Source organism: Acinonyx jubatus, chromosome A1 (assembly GCF_027475565.1).
Source record: "Acinonyx jubatus isolate Ajub_Pintada_27869175 chromosome A1, VMU_Ajub_asm_v1.0, whole genome shotgun sequence".
Classification (NCBI taxonomy): domain Eukaryota; kingdom Metazoa; phylum Chordata; class Mammalia; order Carnivora; family Felidae; genus Acinonyx; species Acinonyx jubatus.
Genome location: NC_069380.1, coordinates 139,411,913 through 139,433,694, shown reverse-complemented (window position 1 = coordinate 139,433,694; position 21,782 = coordinate 139,411,913). Strand labels below are relative to the sequence as shown.

The 21,782-nt window shown below is 38.6% G+C and overlaps 1 long non-coding RNA gene across 1 annotated transcript in view; it reads right to left on the bottom strand.

Annotated features, from left to right (window-relative positions):
- The window catches only part of LOC113593738 (uncharacterized), a 46,425-nt gene extending 26,646 nt beyond the window's left edge, over positions 1-19,779 (bottom strand). The window contains exon 1 of the long non-coding RNA XR_008299238.1: positions 19,708-19,779. This is a non-coding gene — a long non-coding RNA (uncharacterized LOC113593738). The remainder of the gene's footprint in view (positions 1-19,707) is intronic.
- Between the last annotated feature and the right edge of the window lie 2,003 nt (positions 19,780-21,782).

Genomic DNA, 21,782 nt, shown 5'->3' with positions numbered 1-21,782 from the left:
AACATAAAAAAAATTTTTTTAAAGGAAATCCCAAGGAATCCACACACAAAATGACCAGAATTAATAAATGAGTTTAGCAAAGTTGCAGGATATAAGATCAATATTTGAAAATCAATTTTATTTCTACATTAACAAAGACAAATCAAAAAATGAAATTAAAAAATTCTATTCACAAAGCATAAGCAGAATAGAATATGTAGAAATAAATTTAATAAAAGAAGTACAAGACTTGTATGCTAAAAATTATAAGATGTGACTAAGAGAAATTAATGAAGATTCAAATAAATGGAGAGATATTCCCCATTTATGGAATTGGAAGACTCAATATTGTCAAAATAGAAACTCTTCCCAAATTAATTTATATACTCAACACAATCACTCTCAAAATCCTAATAGTTTTTTATTTTATTTTTTGTCTTTTTTTTAAGTTCATTTTTTTTAGTAATCTCTATACCCAGTGTGGGGCTTGGATCCACAATCCCAAAATCAAGCATTATATGCTCTTCTGACTGGGCCAGCCAGGCACCCTCCCCCATGATAGCTTTTTAAACAGAAATTGACACAATGATCCTAAAATTTATATGGAAATGCATAGTATAGTCAAAACAATTTTGAAAAAAAGATGGAAAACTTATATTACCTGATTTCAAATTTACTATAATACTATGAATTGACACAGTGTGGAATTGGTGCAAAGACAGACATATAGTCCAGTGGATGAGAACTGAGACTATAAAACTTCTAGCAAAAAACATACCAGAAAATCTTGGTAACTTTGGGTTGGGCAAAGAGTTCTTAGATATAACTCCAAAACATGACACTTAAAAAACGATAAACTGGACTTCACCAAAATTAAACATTTGTACTTTAAAATATCATTAAGAAAAAAAAATTTTTTTAATATGTTTATTTATTTCTGAGACAGAGAGGGGTACAGCATGAGCAGGGGAGGGGCAGAGAGAGAGGGAGACACAGAATCAGAAGCAGGCTCCAGGCTCTGAGCTGTCAGCACAGAGCATGACGCGGGGCTCAAACTCACAGACCACGAGATCATGACCTGAGCCGAAGTCAGTAGCTCAACTGACTGAGCCACCCAGGTGCCTCAAGAAAAAAAAATTTTTAAACACATTATAGACTAGGAGAAAATATACAGAATCATGGACCTTATTATTAAGGACCATACACAGAAGAAATAAAAAACTCTTAAACTCAGTAGTAAGACAATCCAAGTTTTTTCTTTTCTTTTTTTAAAATTTACTTATTTATTTTCTAATTTACATTCAAGTTAGCTAGCATATAGTGCTATAATGATTTCAGGAATAGATTCCAGTGATTCATTGCCTGTGTATAACACCCAGCGCTCATCCCAACAAGTGTTCTCCCTAATGCTCCTTACCCATTTAGTCCATCCCCCCACCCACAACCCCTCCAGCAACTCTCAATTTGTTCCCTGTATTAATGAGTCTATTATGTTTTGTCCCCTTCCTTGCTTTAATATTATTTTTGCTTCCTTTCCTTATGTTCAACTGTTTTGTATCATAAATTCCTCATATGCGTGAACTCATATGATATTTGTCTTTCACTGATTGCCTAATTTCACTTAGCATAATACCCTCTGGTTCCATCCATACAGTTGCAAATTGCAAGATTTCATTCTTTTTGATTGCTGAGTAATATTCCATTGTGTGTGCGCGCGCGTGTGTATATATATATATATATATATATACACACGCGCGCACACACATGCCACAACTTCTTTATCCATTCATCTGTTTATGGACATTTGGGCTCTTTCCATACAACTGTTGATAGCACTGCTATAAACATTGGGGTGCATGTGTCCCTTTGAAATAGCACACCTGTATCCCTTGGATAAATACCTAGTAGTGCAATTGCTGGGTCGTAGGGTAGTTCTATTTTTAATTTTTTGAGGAATCTCCATACTATTTTCCAGAGTGGCTGCACCAGTTTGCCTTCCAGCGGTGCAAAAGAGATCCTCTTTCTCTGCATCCTTGCCAACATCTGTTGTTGCCTGAGTTGTTTATTTTAGCCATTCTGACTGGTGTGAGGTGGTATCTCATTGTGGTTTTAATTTGTATTTCCCTGAGATGAGTGATGTTGAACACTTTTTCATGAAGACAACCGAATTTTTAAATGGGCAAAAGATTTGAATAGATACTTCACTAAAGAAGGTATACGGATTTCTAATAAGCATGTGGAAAGTTAATCAAATCAATAGTCAGTAGGGAAATGCAAATTAATACTACAATGAGATTCTACTTTACTGAAAGAGCTATGATGTAAGAGAGGAAATACCAAGTATTGGTGAGGATGTGAAAAAAACTGGAAACTTCTACACTGTTGATAGGTGTAAAATGTTACAGACACATTGGAAAATAGTTTGACAGTTTCTTTAAAAGTTAAACATACATTGATCATACAACCTAGTGGTTCCACTCTTAGGAATCTACCCAAGAGAAATAAAAACATATGTCCACATCAAGACTTGCACGTGAATAGTTATAACAGCATTATTCATAACAGTCAAAAAAACTGGAAACAACCCAAATATCTGTTAACTGACAAATGGATAAACACAATGCAGTACAACCACACAAGAGAATACAGCACTCAGCAGCCACGGTGAACTTGTGAAAGTGCAAACTGAACTTGTGATTTTAAGGTTAAAAATATAAGAGAAGTGTACTAACTTTATTAATAGTTTTAAAATATGTAAGACTAGGGGTGCCCGGGTGGCACAGTCCATTGAATGTCCGACTTCAGCATAGGTCATGATCTCATGGTTTGTGAGTTTGAGCCCCACATCAAGCTCTCCGCTGTCTGCATGGAGTTCACTTTGGATCCTCTGTCTCCCCCCTTCTCTGTCCTTCTTCCCTAATCTCTCTCTCTCTCTCTCTCTCTCTCTCTCTCTCTCTCAAAAATAAATAAAACATTTAAAAAATATGTAAGACTACATAAGTTTATATGATGTTATACTTTGGTACCTGTATAAGTCATTTTGGAGCTGACACATATTGTTGCTGATCTGCTGACTTATCTCATTGGTGTGAAGCAGCATCTGGGCTTGCAATTACTCTACTTCTTTGGATTCTTTTTCTGTTTTCCCCACTCCTATGCATGTGCTTAGACAAAGGAACCCAGTTTCTACAGGATAGCCATGTGAACAAGGTCAAAGGCAACAAGAACAAATACAGATTTCAATCTGTCCTGATGGGACAGTATTCCTTATGTTCATGAGATACAAGCCTGCTTGTGATCTTACCTTCCTACCTACCTGCCTACAGACTTGAAATGTTTGACTTGAGTTGGATCTGCTTCCAAGTTCACGTAGCTATTAGAGCACTTAGTTTCTTGCAGGTTGTCAGATTGAGACCTTCCTTTTCTTTTTTTTTTTAATGTTTATTTATTTTTGACAGAGAGAGACAGAGCATGAGCTGGAGAGGGGTGAAGAGGGAGACACAGAATGTGAAGCAGACTCCAGCCTCTGAGCTGTCAGCATAGAGCCTGATGCAGTGCTTGAACTCACAAACCATGAGATCATGACCTGAGCTGAAGTCTGCTGCTTAACCTACTGAGCCACCCAGGTGCCCCAGAGAACCTAATTTTCTTGATGACTGTCATTTGGAGGCTGCCTTCAGGTCTTTGCAGCCTGGCCCTCTCCATATGGCAACTTGCAACATGGCAGCATGCTCCTTCAAAGTCAGCAAAAGACAGAGGGTCTTCTAGCAAGGTGGATTACAAACTTAAGTACTGTAATCATGTACAAATAATCACACACATCCCATCTTCTTTGCTAAATTCTACTAGTTAGAAGCAAGTCACAGGTTCCATTAACACCCCAGGAGAGATCACACGAGGGTTAAACCAGGAGGGGCTCCTGGGTGGCTCAGTCAGTTAACTGTCTGATTTCGGCTCAGGTTATGATCTCTGGGTCTGTGGGGTTGAGCCCTGCACTGGGCTCTGTGCTGACAGCTCAGAGCCTGGAGCCTGCTTCAGATTCTGTGTCTCCCTCTCTCTCTCTCCCTGCCCTGCTCATGCTCTATCTCTCTCTGTCTCTCAAAAATAAATAAACGTTAAAAAAAAAAAAAAAAACCCAGAGGTGGGAAATGTAAGGCTATCCATCACAGTCCACCCTCTGATCCCCAATGATTTGTGTCCCTCCCACATAAAAAAAATACATTTACTCCTTCCCAAATTCCTCAAGAATCCCATACCATTACAGCATGTGCTTAAAGTCTAGAATTTTATTACCTAAATTAGGTTCAGGTATGGATGAGGCTCTTAGGTATAGCTACAAAACTAAAGGCAAGCTATCTGGCTTCCAACACATTCAACATACAATGGAGGAACAGAGACAGTAGAATAGTTACAGACATTCCATTTAAAAGGGAAGGGTAGGGGCACCTGGGTGGCTCAGTCAGTTGGGCGTCCGACTTCGGCTCAGGTTATGACCTCGCGGTCCATGAGTTCGAGCCCCGCGTTGGGCTCTGTGCTGACAGCTCAGAGCCTGGAGCCTGCTTCTGATTCTGTGTCTCCCTCTCTCTCTGACCTTCCCCCATTCATGCTCTGTCTCTCTCTGTCTCAAAAAAGACGAATAAACGTTAAAAAAAATAAAAAAATGAAAGGGAAGGGGAGGAATAGAAGGTAAAAAGGAATTAAGGAGTTACCAGTTCAAAGCAGTGTTGAAATTCAGCCTAGCGAATTCCTGCCAGAGCTCCTTGATTAGATTTCAAGGCCTGGGAATAATCCACTCTTTGGTTAATAGCTCTTGGTTCTGCCGTCAGAGTCATCTTTCCTTTTTCATGAAAGGTAGCACGTGCTTGCAGGTGCGTCCTGCCGGTATAATTATGGAGATCTAATAGCCTCCTTTGATTGTGTATTCTTTCTGTCCCATTCAGTTTAAGTTGGCGGTGCTTTTGCTGACATAAATTTCTCAAATACATTGTGAGTCTCCTGTCAATTTCCCCTTGCACAAAAGCAACATTTACTGTTCTTTTTGAGACATGCTCTCCTTCACCCAGGATAAGGATGCAGAGATGGTTAAAGGACAACTCACACTTGGAAAGGTCCTAATGTTGGACAAGTTATATGGGGCATACCCCTGATCTCTGGAGGGGACCCTTTGTGACTGACTACTCTTGTGATCCTCTGGTCTTCCTGAGGTTTTAATAAAAGCTTGTACAATCAATCACTACCTGGCTTTTGCTCTAGGCCAAGGCTTTTCTCTAGGCCACAAGCTTGAAAGTCATTTCCTAGTTCTAACATCTTTTGCCATTCAGAGAGACTAAGAATTTTTAAAGTCATCAAGTCCTGGTTCCTTTTTGTTTACAGTTCTTTCAATTTTTCTCTCTCCCCTTGCATTTTATGATGGGCAGCAAGAAGTACCTTCAACACTTTGCTTGAGAATCTTAGCTAGATAGCCCAGTTCATTACATACTTGTTCTGTTTTTCCCATAATTGCAGGAGACAATTTTGCTACATTTTCTGTTACCACCCAACAAGAAAGCCTCTTCCTGAAGTTTCCAATGACATGTTTCTTATTCCCTTTTGAGCCCTCACTGGCAGCATAGTCCAAGTTTGAATTTCTGCTGACAGTCTATTCAAGGCAACTTAGGCTTTCTCTATCATGCTCCTCAAAAATTCTTCCAGCCTGTAACCAGTGCCAGAATCACCCTTAATGGTTTACGTATTTGTTACAGCAGCACTGGACTTTCAAAATAGAACCTTGTGTTTCTAAGTTTAATTGATTATATCTATTAGAATTTTAAATACATGGGAAGGTTCTGTATGTTTGTAAGAAATTTCAAAACCCATCAACTCCTTCCTGAGCTACCCAGTGATGATAAAAGAGATATTATTTACTTTAGAATCTGACAAAGGTACTATATCATCAGGAAAGTAAAGAAATACATATTTTAAAGAGATACTCTATCCTCTGTAAGAGTCCAAGAATACTTATGAGAGTAAGTATAGTGATAAAGAAGAAATAAGTTTAAATATATAAGTACTTCATAACAGTTTAAGTTTAAATATAATAGTAAATTTTGTAATCCTTGTGATGTTTCACTTGCGTGTGTTTCTGCCTTTTTTTTTTGTAAGTTTGTTTATTTATTTATTTATTTATTTATTTATTTAGAGAGAACAAGTGGGGTAGGGGCAAAGAGAGAGGGAGAGAGAATCCCAAGAGCCTAACGTGGGGCTAGAAGCCACCAACCATGACATCATGACCTGAGCTGAAATCAAGAGTCAGATGCTTAACCAACTGAGCCACCCAGGTGCCCCATGTGTTTCTGCTTTTCAAGGCATTTGTTGTCTTTAAAATATTCAGATATAGGATATGCATGATTTTAGGAGAATTTAATTAGTTTGGAAATTAAAGGTAAAATGGGAAATGCATTGTCAAATTTACAAGCTTTAGTTTTATAAGAATTTGAATTTTTAGAGAAATACTGCTTAATCTACTTATATAATTAAAATATTAAGGATGAAACAAGGTACAGATAGCAGCCCAACTGTGCCTCTTGATGTACAGAGGTCCCCTGAAACACTAAAGAATTTAATCAGATCGTGGAGCTCCAGAAAGATTCGTGGAGGAGACCTGGAAAGCAGCGGAACGGAGACATGAGTCAGAACCCGGTACCAGTCGCTGTTCAACCCCAGAGCGGGGAGGGCGGCTCTGCAATGCCGCTGTCCTGACTCCCTCTAGCGGCTCAAACAGCAAAGCCCGCCTTCCCTGAGCACCAGGAAAAAGATGCTTGCTGCTAGGGGCATCTCGCTCTCCAACAAGTTTCATTTGATTAGCGAGACCCAACAACAACAATAACAACAACAGGCCCAGAAATGTCTTCCGCCAAGGTTCTGGTGAGCTATTCATTCACCCTTTCCACAAACACTCCCTGCGTCACTAGGCGCCGCAATCCGCTTGAGTATCTCTAATGATGACACAATGCTTCCTTCTTTTCAGCCCGCCGCTCTATCCCTGCAACCTGTACTCACTGGCTCTGCGTTTGCCCTCTGGAGCTGCACAGCAGCCTCTCTTCCACCTGACAGCCTTCCAAATATTGGAAAACAGCCTCCTGTCACCGCACCCTCCCCCACTGCCTTTAAAACGCTTATCTTCTCCAAGCCAACACCCTAGTTCCTTCAACTGCTCTTCCTTTGACCCACTTTCCAGTTTCTGTTCCAGTTACTTTCCTCTGGAGGCATTTCTGGTTTGTCAACATCCCCCGAAAATGCACTGACTGTAAGAACTGCATCCACTCCCTGGGAAGTGACCCACCTGTCCCACATGTTGGGGTTCAGGGCAGGGGAGGGGCTGCCACCACCTTCCTGATACATAACACAACCACGGTTCAGTGCTCTTTGGAGCAGCTTTGTCAAATGATGAACAGAAAGCTGAGATTTCTCCTGTCTGGATTTTCCCCACATGAGGCAAGTTCACACTTGCCTTACTTTACCTGTTTTGTAGCCCTGAAGCATTTGCTGTAGTTGGGCAGAACTCCTCAGTTTCCCAAATAATAATATATGCCAACAACAGAAGGCAGATGGCCAGGTCTGGGTGAGCTTTGCCTGCCAGTGACCAGAGAGCTCAAAAAACCCCTCAAGAATGACAGCCTCCCTTGTGAGATTGAAGCTTGGCAACCCAAGAATGGGTTCTGATCTTCAGGTTGGGGACATCTGACTAGCCTAAATCCCTTCTGCTGTAGTTTAAATTCATTTTCTCTCATACTGCTCTGTGGGGACACAGAGGGGAAAAAAAAAGACTTGGTGTCAATAATGTAATATCTCTTTATAGTTTCAAGACTGATATTCAGTCTACTCACACCTCTCTTCTCTGAACTAATGTAGACTCTTCCCCGAAGGGCTATTTTTCAAAACCTTTCAACATTTACTTTGTCTCCCCTGGCTCCTTTCCAATGTCTCTGTAACATCCTCCACTTATGGGCCCCAGGACTGAACAGTATGTTTTAATGACTGATATTGGCTATAGATTAAGAATTATATCTGTGAAAATATTTCCATTATAGCATACCTCATTGTTACTAAGATTTATATCCCTAAGGACTCCCTGCTTTGCATATATAAGTTATGTTTCTAAACTTTCTTTGTAGATCAGATATCTGGACACAGTTTTCCACAGAAACAATGTTATATCTGGTACTTACTTGAGCTCCCAGCCCAGGCAACAAAAGCCAATTTATTTTTATTTATTTTTATTTTTTTTTAATATATGAAATTTATTGTCAAATTGGTTTCCATACAACACCCAGTGCTCATCCCAAAAGGTGCCCTCCTCAATACCCATCACCCACCCTCCCCTCCCTCCCACCCCCCATCAACCCTCAGTTTGTTTTCAGTTTTTAACAGTCTCTTATGCTAACAAAAGCCAATTTAATTCACAGAGCAATACTGACATCAGGCTGAATTTACATAACAAGAATTCCCTAATCTTAAGAATAAGAGACACAGGTAGATAGAATGGGAATTTCTTCCTCGTTTTCTCATCAGAGGCTGCTGTTTGGGAAAATTTGAAATGGGAGACTCTTAACTTTGGGTATTTCCTTCCTTCTTTTCTGGCCTTCTCCCACCTCTTTGGGTCCTTATCCCAGTATCCTGTTCCCAATATCCTAGTGTTACCCAAAGTCTCCTATGGTGCTGCCTAGATCTCCCCACATCCCCCAATTCTCCCTGCTTCAACACAATCCTAGTTCCCCTCTCCCACAACACAAGCATCCGTTCTTCTAGTGAAGCTAAACTCAGGTAGGTGTTAGGATGACAGGCATCTCATCGAACCAATTGCCATGAATGAGTTCTCAATAATGTCTCTGGTTTTAAATGGATAGCTTATGGGCACCTGGGTGGCTTAGTTGGTTAAGTGTCCGACTCTTGGTTTAAGATCGGGTCATGATCTCACGGTTCATGGGTTCAAGCCCCGCCCTGTGTCAGGTTCTACACTGACAGTGTGGCACCTGCTTGGGATTCTCTCTCCCTCTCTCTCTATTTCTCCCCCCTCTTCCTGCCTCTCTCCCACTTGTGCCTGCTCTTTCTCTAAATTAAATAAAAATAAACAAAAAAAAAATAAATGGGTATCTTAGTTATCCACAAGATTCTCATTTGTGCAGTGTCAGGAAGTGAAAAATACAGGTAATGTAAGGGAAGATTTTAGTGAATATAGAAGCCATTATGGTAGATATGCTTGCTCTGCCTTACTTGGGACTCTATTCTAAATGTTACCTGCTTTCCACAGATTCTCTCCTTCCTCCATTTCTGAATCACAGATCAAATGCTCCAGATTGTTTTTCAGCAGTTACAAGATTTAAAAAAAATGTTTTTGAGAAATTGCCATCCTTTTGAGAAAGTTAGTGAAAGCAACCAGACCCCCTCTTAAAAAATTTACATACTGTAGGATTCCATTTGTATAAAATTCTAGAAAAAGCAAACTAATCTATAGTGATAGAAAGCAAATCAATGGTTACTCAAGTTCAAGGGAAGAGGGAGAAATGGGTAACAAAGGGGCTTAAGGAAACTTATGCATTGTCTTGACTGTGGTAAAGGTTTCATGGGTAAATACCTGTCAAAATTTATCACACTGTACACTTTAAATATATGTAGTTTATTGTACAGCAATTATATCTCAGTAAAATTGTAAGAAAGGGAAAAATGCAAAGAGCCTAATCTATATGCATGTATATATTTTTCACTTCAGAATTGAAATTTTTTGTTTATCATATTTGCCTCAAGTGTTGTTTATATAAAAGAAATTAAATAAAACAGATTATAGTGATGTCCCTAACCACAGTTCCATTTCTTCACCCCAATCCTTCACCCCAATGCCTGATAGTTGAAGCAACTATCAGGAATTCAATGTGTATCCCAAACAGTTCATTTTTAATAACTTCATATGCATACATATGTATTCTCAAGCAATATATATTATTTCTGTGTGCTTTAAAATTTACATAAATGGAAGTGCCTGGGTGGCTCAGTCAGTTAAGCGTCCTGCTCTTGATTTTGGCTCAGGTCATGATCTCACAGTTCGTGGGTTTGAGCCCCGAATTGGGCTCTATGCTGACAGTTAAGAGCCTGCTTGAGATTCTTTCTCTCCCCTCTCTACCCCTCCCCCACTCACGCTGTCTCTCAAAATAAACATTTAAAAATTTACATAAATGACAACATGTATATTTTATTCCACAAATTTCTTTTTTCTTACAAGTCGACATCATGTAGAGATAGAGATATCTTACATATAGATATATTATGTTATAGTTAGGTACAATCCATTCCTTCAAATAACGTTACAATAATTCATATCATAATACAATATTGTAATTAATATCACAATACACTATGGGTATTGTGATAATTCCTATCACAATATAATGTGAATAAATCACATTTTATTTACCCATTTCCTCTCTGACAGGCATTTCAGTTGTTTTCAATTTTTCATACTTATAAGCAATATTGCAAGAAGCTGCAAGGTTTTTAAAACAAGTCGCACGGGATTGGCAGTAGGAGTTACTGGGTAGTGGCCACCAAGTAGACATACACACAGGTTTTCTAGGAGTCAAATGTTGTTAAGGCAAATGTCCGGCTTCAAGGGTCTATGGACTGCACAAAAATAGCCAAAGTTGGATATGACCCTGTCCCCAGACAGCAGCTTAACAAAGCAGCTCTGTGATGCATCCTGCAGAGTTGGAGATGATTCAGAGGACACTCTGGTGGCTGACAAGTTTAAATCTGACTTGGATACAATAGGAATCTGAAGCAGATGACCTTCCATGAAGCAGGTGGGGCAAATGCCTTTAGCAACAAGCATGGGCCATTCACTGTATCCATTGCTATTTAAATTCTTGAGGATTTAATATTGAGCATCATAAAGAGTATGTTCACTGCTTCTAGGTTATTAAGTTTGATATGTATGTATTAAACCTACCTTGTTTACAGCATTATTTGCATCCTTCTGTGTGTAATTTTTACTTTCTTGACTTAGTCTCAGTGGAGCAGGTTAAAACCTCCATTACTATTGTGTTTCCAAAATTTTTTGCTTTGTATATTTCGATACATTGTGATTCAGCATATACATATTCCCAAATGTTATGTCTTTGTTGTGAATTTTACCTTTCATTATTATAAAATTGTACCTCAAGAGTGTGGAGGGAGAACATCCGGCAATCCAGCGGACTGAGACGACACAAAAAAGTTCTGCTTCAGCTACTATTATTATCACAGAGAAACATTGGACAAAATAGTTCTATATATAACTGAGAGAACAGGAACTCTGATTACAGAACCAAAGAGGGAACTCAGACTGGCAGTAAATAAGGGCTAAGACCACAGTAGCCTGTGCAGGGTTGGGATCAACTCTAGGCCCTAAGAGCTCCCGGGATTTTAATACTCTTGCAAGTTAATATGATGTCTGGTGTGAGCAGACGACAACTGGAATTGAGCACTCTTCAAAATCTGAGTTGCTAAGTGCTATGCTGTTGGCAAAAACAAAGTCACACAAATTCCTATGTCCTCAGGCTATAAGTGAAAACAAAAGTTCATCCAGAAAAACTTGAAACCAAGCCAGTGCCATATATTGACATGAGTTCTGAATTTTCACTGTGAGATAGAAATATCAAGCTGAGAAAAAAACATAAAAGCTGGTTGAGAACTGGTGATATATCTAGGACTTGAGCAGAAACAAACTTACAAACACAGTCAAGGGACAATCTAACAACCCCCAAGGCACACAGTTCTTCTCCAGGGAGAAAATGTCCGTGCTGAATATAAGCTCTTAAGAAAAATTACAAACCACAAGAGAAAAGCATCTTGAAGGTAGGATTACAAAATTAGGTTAGATCAGGAGATTTAATGCCCCCAAAGCTAGAGAAAATAGATCTACAGATGACTGTAAAATAAATGTGTTAAATGACTTACAAGACTTTTTTTAAAGGAAATAGAAAATATAATGAAAAATGGGAAAATATGTAAAAAGGCAGATTTAGAAAAGGTGCAAATAGTTCTTTTATAAGTGAAACTGATAGCCATTGAAAGTCAAAACTAAATAGAGATATTTAATACCTGAATAGAAAAAAGCAAATTAGAACTGAAGAAATGACTTGGAGTGCAGCAGAAATAAAAATGGAAGAAAAATGAATGAGAATTTAAGAATCACAAAGGACAGGATCATAAATGACAGAAAGGACATCCAGTAAGAGTTGTCGAAGGGGTGAACAGAAAATGGGAAAGAGGTAATATTTGAAGAGTGATTAGTTTTTTCAGAATTGAAAAAAGACAAAGATTTTTAGATTGATGAGTATACTAGGTCAGTATTGATTGCATAAAAAAAAACCCAAAATTCAGTGGATTAAAACAACAATCCTTTAAATCGTAATTCTGTGGAATTGAAACAACCCTTTATTTAAACCATAGTTTTGAGGAACAACTTGGACTTGGCTCAGCTGAGAGGTTAGTGGGCAGATGTGGTCAGCAGGCAGTGGCCTCACTCACATAAGCTGGCTGAGAAATAAAAGGGAAGAGAATGAGGCTCAGCCCATGACGGCTCCCTGCAGGGTGTTCTCTGTTTTACTTGGCAACAGTTAAGCCAAAGCCAAGTTAGCAGCAATCGAAGGCCTCTGTGTTCCGATTTAATGTTTTGCAGCTGGGTTTTCAAATGTGCTGTTGTATGCTTGTTCTGTCCTTTTACACGGATTGTGACAGATGTTGACTTATTGGGAACAACTTGGTTTTAAGAGGGGAGTTGGAATCATTTTCCTTAATGATTCCTTTATCTCTGTTGCAAACCTGAAGTAGCAAATTGTTAGTTTTACCTATGACCTTCCAAATTCAGTTCAAAGTATCTAAATAAAAAACAAATCTCCTTGGTCAGTGTTAAAATTTTCTCTGCTAGGACTACAGTACTAAGACTTTTTTTTTTAATTGCGGTTAATGTTTAAAAGAATCAACAGGAATTATACTTACACAATCGTGTAGACTAATGGATGTGACAATTAGGAAAGCTGGGTCTGGATTGTGGGAAATAAAAACAGGTAGAAAAATTGGAAGTACAGATCAATTAAAAAGAGAAAACAAGATTTTCCTATTAGGGATTTGCTAAACCATAAGTCGCTATTCCTCTCAGCCAAGAAGTGGAAGCTAGAAAGTAATGTGTCCTTTCTAAATAAACTCCACACTAGAATCTTTGATAAACAAACTCATAGGAAAGAAGGAAATCTTGTTAATAATCACAATAGATTTTAGAATGAGAGTAGCCTGTTTACATCTGTTCTGGAAACAATTTGTTCTGGAAAGGGCTCTCAGGCAGGTAATCCTCATACAATTGTTCTACTCAAAATATATAAACTATTGGGCAAAAAACTGAGTGGCAAAAGAGTAAAGTGTCACCTGTCATAGGAAACCACTAACTTAATCCATTCAGGATTAAGGCAGGGCCAGAGGATGGGGGGTTAGGGAAAGATGGAGACCAGAAATCACTGGGGTGCTTCGGGATGAGAGGGGCTGAGGAGATGGCACCCCTAGGCTCCAAATTTCCAAGGATGGTACCTGTTTCAAATTTTCAGACTGGAGTGCCCTTGAACTTGTGATATTAGATGTTCAGATTCGTGGTTTTAAAAATCTGGTCCCTGTCAATACACAAAGTCTAAGGGGCTAGGGAAGTGAAAGGAGTCTTTCCTGCTGCCTGGGAAACTATTGTTACTTTTAATAATTCTGGGGTTTCTGTGCCTTTGTTCTTATTAATCTATAGATTTGGTGTCTCCCTTCGCCTTTTCAGACTTTGAAGTCTTCTCTTAGCTCTAATGATGACCAATCTCTAGCCATATGACCCCACATCCAGCATATCCTATTTTACTCCTACAGAGGAAAAACGCCCAAATTAGACAAGACCTGAAAAATGTGGGGACAAAGTAGAGCTCAAAACTAGAAAAAGAGCGTGACTCTTTGAAGTTTCAGTAAGAAGGCCTTTTCTGTAGGGTACACGGAGGGTACTTTGTGACCCTGTATTTTGACCGCTTATGTTTCTTCCTTTGTGTTAAGACATTGAGAGCCAATAAACAGTCTTTCCTACAGCAGTGGCATCAAGGTAGGCCTCCAGGGCCACTAGGAGAACTGGATAGAAATTCAAATAAGCTGTTTCAACCCTGCCTCTGCCTTGGCCAGCCCATCAATATTAGCACATCTCTTCCTGTTCTTTTTTCCACATAGGACTGTGTCCACCCTCAACCCAATTACCAGTTCCCATTCCATTTAAAAAAAAATTTTTTTTAAGTTTATTTATTTATCTGGGGGGGGGGGGGAAGAGAGAGAGAGAGAGAGAGAGAGAGAGAGAGAGGACCCCAAGCAGGCTCTGCACTGTCAGCGCAGAACCAGACTCAGGGCTCAATCTCACAAACCATGAGACCATGACTTGTGCCGAAATCAAGAGTTGGATGCTTAACCAACTGAGCTACCCAGGCACCACTGCCTCCCATTCCACTTTGAACAGACCATTTGGAAAAGTGCTTTTTCCCAGCTTAGTCATTTTCCTGCTCTTGGCGTCCTGTCCACCTGCATCTATGGACACCTCTATTGTTGGTTCTCCCAATCCTCATAGGCCAAACTCTCCTGCAATAATCTACACAAATTAGTTATGAACTAGGCATTTGCTCTTTTCACATGAAAAGAGCCTGGGAAGACTTGCAGTTTTAAGATGGTAGAGAAAAGACATTTTATTCTCCTCTCCTCTCAGCAACAAGTAAGATGAAATAGAAACACACGTGCAGCACTGATGAAACTCGTAGACACTTCTGTTCGTAAATCATACTATATGAAGATAGAAAGTAACTATCTTAAGGCTAAGATTCCAGCCTTAGAAGAGAAGAGAAAGGTTGAAGACCTGCACCTGCAGAAAATGAAATCACCAAGAAGCAAATGGATTTTGTGCTGTAAAACCCCTGAAAAGCTTAGGTTTAAAGGCACTAGTTGGGGTGAGGCAACTGATGAAAATAAGGAGATTTGTTCCAAACCTACTTAATGAGCATTTCATCCTCACCATCAACCCAAACAAAGGGATAAAACACTTCCCTACATATATTTTTTGGGGCAAAAAATTCTAGTACGGTGGGGTTAGATCCTGGAGTAAAAATATGAATGATGGAAACGTCTCTTTCTTATAGTTCTATTATATACAGCTAAATACTTCCATCATTTTCTCTGGAGAGCTCTTGGCAGAAATCCAAATATTTTTAGATGCATATTATAACTTTCAAGTTACCAAATATTTATAAAACAGTTCATCCCTACATAACACAGATCATATTTTTCTTTCCAGCTTCCTATTACCCAGTCTCCAAACAAGTGTCCCTATGTTTTGTTCTTCTTGTGTCTATAACTCACCACTTATACCAATTTCTGATACTAATTTGAAGCAATTTCTTGATACCAACAGCTATTGCCACAAAATACTACATTACAAACATCCAAAAACTCAGTGCCTTAAAAATAATTGTAATTTATTATCATTGATCTGTGAGTCACCTGAGAGTTGGTAGAGCTCAGCTGGACTCTGGCCTGCTCTGCTGGTTTAGGTTGAACGTGGCTAGGACCAATTGACTGGCTTTGTTCTATTTATTACTCATCCTCCGTGAACCAGTAGGCTAGTTATCAGCATGTTCTGCCGCTTCTGATGGCATAGTATGAGAGAGCAAGCACAACCACATAAATGCTTTTCAACCCTCTGCTTGTAACATAGCTAGCTGCTAATATCCCATTAGCCAAAGTAAGTCACATGGCCAAACCTAGCATCAGAGCACCGGGAAGTATACCCCAACCACATAAGTGGGACAGGGAAAGAGAACAGTGAATATTTTTGAGCAGTAATTAAATCTACCACATATGGTACTGTGGAATTATAGAATCACCTCCAAAGAGAAAAAGTCATCTGGTCCAAAGGATTGAGAATTAGAATGGCAGAACTTCTCAGAATGATTCCATAAGTTAGAAGTCAGTGGAATGTCTTCCAAATTCTGAATGAAACGATCTAAATCTAGAAGCCTATATCCAACCAAATTAGTCAGTTATAAGGCTAGGATATAGACATTTTGAGAGATGCAGAGTCTCAATTAATTACCTCCCATATATCTTTCTACTAGAGAATAAGATTCACAAAAAAAAGGGACTAAATCTAAGAAAGAACAAGATGACGAATACAGGAAATAGGAAATCTAACAGAGGAGAGAGATGAAAGAAATTTCCAGCGTGACAGCACATTGAAGTTCTGTCCTGTTGTATGAAGAGAAAGAGGCATGCTGAAGCAGAGGGATGCCCCAGGGCTCTCTGCAGTGTGGGAAAATCTAACTGTGTGAAAAATATATAAAATGCAATTGTACAGAATGGGAAAACTCAAGTACATAAACAATGAAGAACTAAACAAAGAAACAAAAAATGGTGCTATTATTAACTCCAGGAAAATACAAAAGATGTATATGAAAAGAAATAAAATCATAGTTCACTCTGGTTCAGCTGTAAACAATATTTCACATTAAGGTAGTTATGAAAATTGTACTATTGGAAGGATGGGAAGAAGTGAAATCCTATCTACTATATTAGATAGTTACTAGATAATATACAACATGGATAAATCCGAAGTAAGCAATATAATACATATTATTTAGCAGTATGGAAGAAATGTATTGACTCTGGAGACTGGAATTAGAAAATATAAAGGGTGGGACATGGGATAGCTATTTTTCGTTGCAAATCTTTTATCAACACTTCACTCTTTTGTAAAAATGTGTGCATATATTATTCTGATAAATATTTTAAAGGCTTAGGGAAAGGTAATAAAATAATCCCGTATAATACTTGGTGAGACCAAATTTCCTCCATTTTGTCATTTATTGAATAATCATTTATGCTTGGCTCTGAGCATCAAAATAATGATTAACAATGCACAGTGTTAGGGCAACTGGGTGACTCAGTCATTTAAGTGACTGACTTTGGCTCATGTCATGAACTCACGATTTGTGGGTTCGAGCCCTGTATCAGGCTCCACACCGACAGTGTGGGGTGTGCTTGGAATTCTCTCTCTCTCCTTCTCTGTCCCTCCCCAGCTTGCACTTTCTCTGTCTCTCAAAAATAAATAAACTTAAAAAAAACCCACAAACAATGCACAATGTTTAGTGATTACAAAACAATATTTCCATATAGTTTTGTGATTTGATTCTCACAAGTCTGTAAGATTGATACAAAAGCAAATTTACGATGATACTAATGAATCCTAAGCTTCAGGACCTCTCAGTGAATGAACTGTTTCCTAACCCTGGGAAGGATCACTAGCAATATGCTTATACGTCTTAAGTTTCTGTAAATGGCCTTTTGTTAAGATGACTGTTTCTTTCCAACCTCCAATGCATCATACTTCCCCTTATGTACCCTTGGGCATTATTTCTAAATAAATACACATCTTGTATACACCTAATGTGTATTCACAATTTTGTATTCTTTTCTTTAAAAAGGGCTTTCCCCAATAGTATCAACTTCAGGCTCCATAAAACCTAAATTAATCCATGGTTAAGTATTATGTATCCCATTTTACAAATTAATGAATGAGGTTAAGTGGTTTTGCCCAGATTTCCACATCTGGATTTAAATTCAGGCATTTCCATGTTCAAGTCCATTTTTCTTTCCACTACTCCACAAAACATCTCTAGATGGTGAAAGAAAGGTTAAGAGGAATCAACTACTCTACTGGGAAAATCAGTTCTGGAACGTGGGTGGACAGGAGGCAAACCTGAGCCATCAAGATTCATGTGGTGGTGTTCTGGGTAACAGGTGGAGGCAAAAGATACAAAAGGAAAGGTCACTGAAGACAAATCACGATGACACAAAATCTATCTTCAGCTGGCTCTGCTGAGTGGTTGGAAAGCAAATACACTAAAATGCCTCCTGTGAGACACCACATACTTGGAACAGGAAGAGGTCTCTTTTTTCCAGATGTCTCTTCTTTTAACCTGCTTCTGGGAACAGATCTTGGTATCTCTTTGAGAGAGCCCGTGGCAGGTTGAAGTCAGACGTCAGGAAATCAAAGACATGGATTGAAAGAGACAGTTGTGGGGATTTACCCCAACTCCTCAATGAAGGGAGCCAGACCATGATGAGAGGCAACACACATAGTGGTTAACAGCATGAATAAACTTGGTTTCTGTTTGTGGAAGCTGTACGACTCTAAGCAAGTTATCTACTCTCTATGCCTCAGTTCCTTCATCTACAAACCAGCGTTAGCAAAATGAGTGCAGATTCCCTTGTGTACAATTCAGAATCCATAAATCTAAAACTACTTCAAACCTTATTTGGTGGATAGGGCTGATCGGAACTGATCTGGCAGTGAAATCTAACCTAATTCATGTAAAGGTATTTATTCCATTTAATGTAAAAATTCATATGCCTCCAACAGACACATAAAAAGATGCTCAACATCACTCATCATCAGGGAAATGCAAATCAAAACTACAATGAGAGATCACCTCACACCTGTGAGAATGGCTAAAACCAAAAACACAAGAAACAACAAATGTTGCCAAGGATGGAGAGAAAGGGGAACACATCTGGTCTTACGGCTTTCAGATAAGATACTATGGGTCTGAAGTGTCTCTCTCCTAAGGCCATTGTGAGGATTAAATTACTAACATTGGAAATGTACTGAGAATAGTACTTGTCATAAAATAAGTACTCTACACAGGCGTGCTATTGTTCTTGGGAAACCCTTCTATAAGCATATTCCTGAGAGATTTTATCTGACCCCTATGGAGGAGAATTCACTTGTTTATGAGACAATCTAGTTTAAATGCTGGACATTTCTAATCTAATCTTATAATAGCTGAACTGTCCCTTCCTCTAACGTCCCCCCACTGGTCATAGTTAAATTTCTGTACAGCTTTTGCAGATAGCTGTTGTGTCTGCCCTGTGTCTTCTTTTCTCCGTGATTAATTGTTCATAATACACTGCTCCCAGACCAACCTGTTAGCTCTGCCCTGACACACTCTAGTTTGGTAATATAGCCTTCCAAATACAGTGCCCAAAATAAAACCCAGAAATCCATATGGGTTCTGAGCAGCATAGAGTACAGTCTCTGTTTTTTCTGCGCTCCAGACTATGAAAAACAACTGTGTCAGTATGAAAACAGAAGTGAGATAGGAGGAGATTTGGAAAGACACAATCAAGGCCATCGCAGAGCTTCATTAGAAAAACATACTAAAAAAAATTCAATTTCAAGCAATTTTTGTTTCTGGTTTCCCTGAACTACAATGGAAAACAGTCAGCAGCCTAGACCAATTCAAATACAAGAGTCAAACAGTGTAGAAGTTAGGTCAGTGACGTTATACGAATTCATTTACTGTGAAATACTACAGACAGTACTGCTGGCGCCTGTGTGAAGGTCACGGACCATATCCCACAGTCCAAGAAAAACTAATGATATTCCAACAGAAGGAGAAGAAGAACAGAGCTAAATAAAACTCTGACAAGTATCAGCATCAATTTACAGTAAATTACTGAAAAACAGAAGGACACCGCTCCCTCTGGTAGGCAGCTAGACTCTTCCTCATCTCTGGCCTTGACCCCTCTGGTTAAAAAGAACCTGAACAAATAAATCCACTGGAGGGGAAGAAATCCATTTCCCAGGTGGGCAATGTGATCACTCACTCAAGTTCTGACGGGGAAAATATTCTTCTCTTGCAGTGGCCATCTTGGATACCTGCAAAGTGTGCCTAGAATTCTAGATTCCTTGAAATTCTAGATTCCTGAATTCCATCTAACTCTTTGATTTCTGTCACCATCATCAAATGATCTGTACTGCAAATAAAGCAGACTTTGTCCTTGAACACTGGTGAGTAACTTAAAACAAATTTATTTGGTAAACTATACATACATAAATTTACCATTTTAACTATTTTTAAGTGGATTGTTCAGGGGCATTAAGTACATTCACAACATTGTGCAACCATCAACACTCCAAAAAATTTTCATCATCCCAAAGTGAACCTCTAAACACATCAAGCAATAACTCTGCATTCTCCCTCCCCCCAGGCCCTGATAACCTTTTCTGTCCCTATGAATATACCTATTTTCAGTATGTCATTAATATGATTTGTGGAACCATACAATATTTTCTTCTTAAATCTGGTTTATTTCACTTAGCATAATGTTTTCAAGGCTAATCCATATTTTAGCATATTTCAAAATTTCATCACTTTGAAAAGATGAATAATATCCCATCATATGCATATACTACATGCCAGTTATCCATTCATTTACTGATTGACATTTGGGTTGTTTCTATCTTTTGGCTTTTTGAATAATGCTTCTAGGAACAGCAGTATACAGTATCTGCTTAAATCCCAGCTTTCAATTCCTTGGGGGATATACTGAGAAGTGGAATTGCTATATCATGTGACAATTCTGTTTAACTTTTTGAGGAATCACCAAACTGTTTTTCCACAGCTGCAGCAGCATTTTACATTCCCTCCAGCAAAATCCAAGTGTCCCAATTTTTCCACATCCTCACCAACACTTAGTTTCCTTTCGGAAAAAAAAAAAAAAAGATAATTCATCCTAACAGGCATGAAAAATTGGACATTTTTTACTTTTACCTCTTCAAATATTTTTTGATCCCTTTCTTTCTGATACTTCAAATGCACACATAGTAGACCACTAGATATTATGCCATAGCTAGCAATGCTTTGCATTTCCAATCTTTTCTCACTGTGCTTCAATGTGGATTTTTTGACAGTTTTTTTATTTAAAAAATTTTAAATGTTTATTTATTTTTGAAAGAGAGAGAGAAACAGAGCGTGAGTGGGGGAGGGGCAGAGAGAGAGAGAGAGAGAGAGAGAGAGAGAGAGTGGAGGAGAGCAGAATCTGAAGCAGGCTCCAGGCTCTGAGCTGTCAGCACAGACGTGGGGCTGGAACTCAGAGACTATGAGATCAAGACCTGAGCTGAAGTTGGATGCTTAACTGACTGAGCCAGCCAGATGCCCCCTTTTTTAAAATTTATATTCAAGTTAGTTAATTATAGTTTTTTTTCTATGTCATGTTCACTGCCCTTTTCTTCTCTAGTATCTAATTTGTTATTATATCCAACCAGTGTGTTAATTTTGGATACTTTATTTTTAACTCTAGAAGCTTGAGTTGAGTCCTTCTTAAATCTTCCATTTCTCATCTCATCATTTTCAGGCTTTTCTTCATCTTTGAGTATATGCAGCATATTTCTAATGGATGTATTAATATTCTTGTCTGCTAATCCCATAGATGGTCATTTCTGAGTCTGGGTCTTGTGACTAATTTTTCTCTTGGTTATCATTCACATTTTCCTGATTCTGCATATGTCTGTTACTTTTGTGCTGAATTCTGGATATTGTAAATTGTAAGTTGTTGGATGCTAGACTTCATTGCATGTATTTAATGAGTATTGGACTTTTCTTTTTGGAATTTTTCTTGAAGATAGTTGATCCTTTTGAGGTATGTTTTTAGGCTCTTCTAAGGTGGTTTAGAATAGCATTTAATTGAGATATAACTCAGCCCCACTTCAAAGTGTTGCCTTTCTAGGATTTCTACTAACTTTCATGTGTATTTGCCAAGGTCTTTTTACTCTGGCTTGAGGGAATTCAAATGGCTCCCAGTCCTGTGTAAACTTAGATTATGATTTGTCTTATAGCTGACTCACAACTGGTCTTTTACTGGAAGTTGTTCTTGCCCAGACTTCTGGAATTGCACCATAT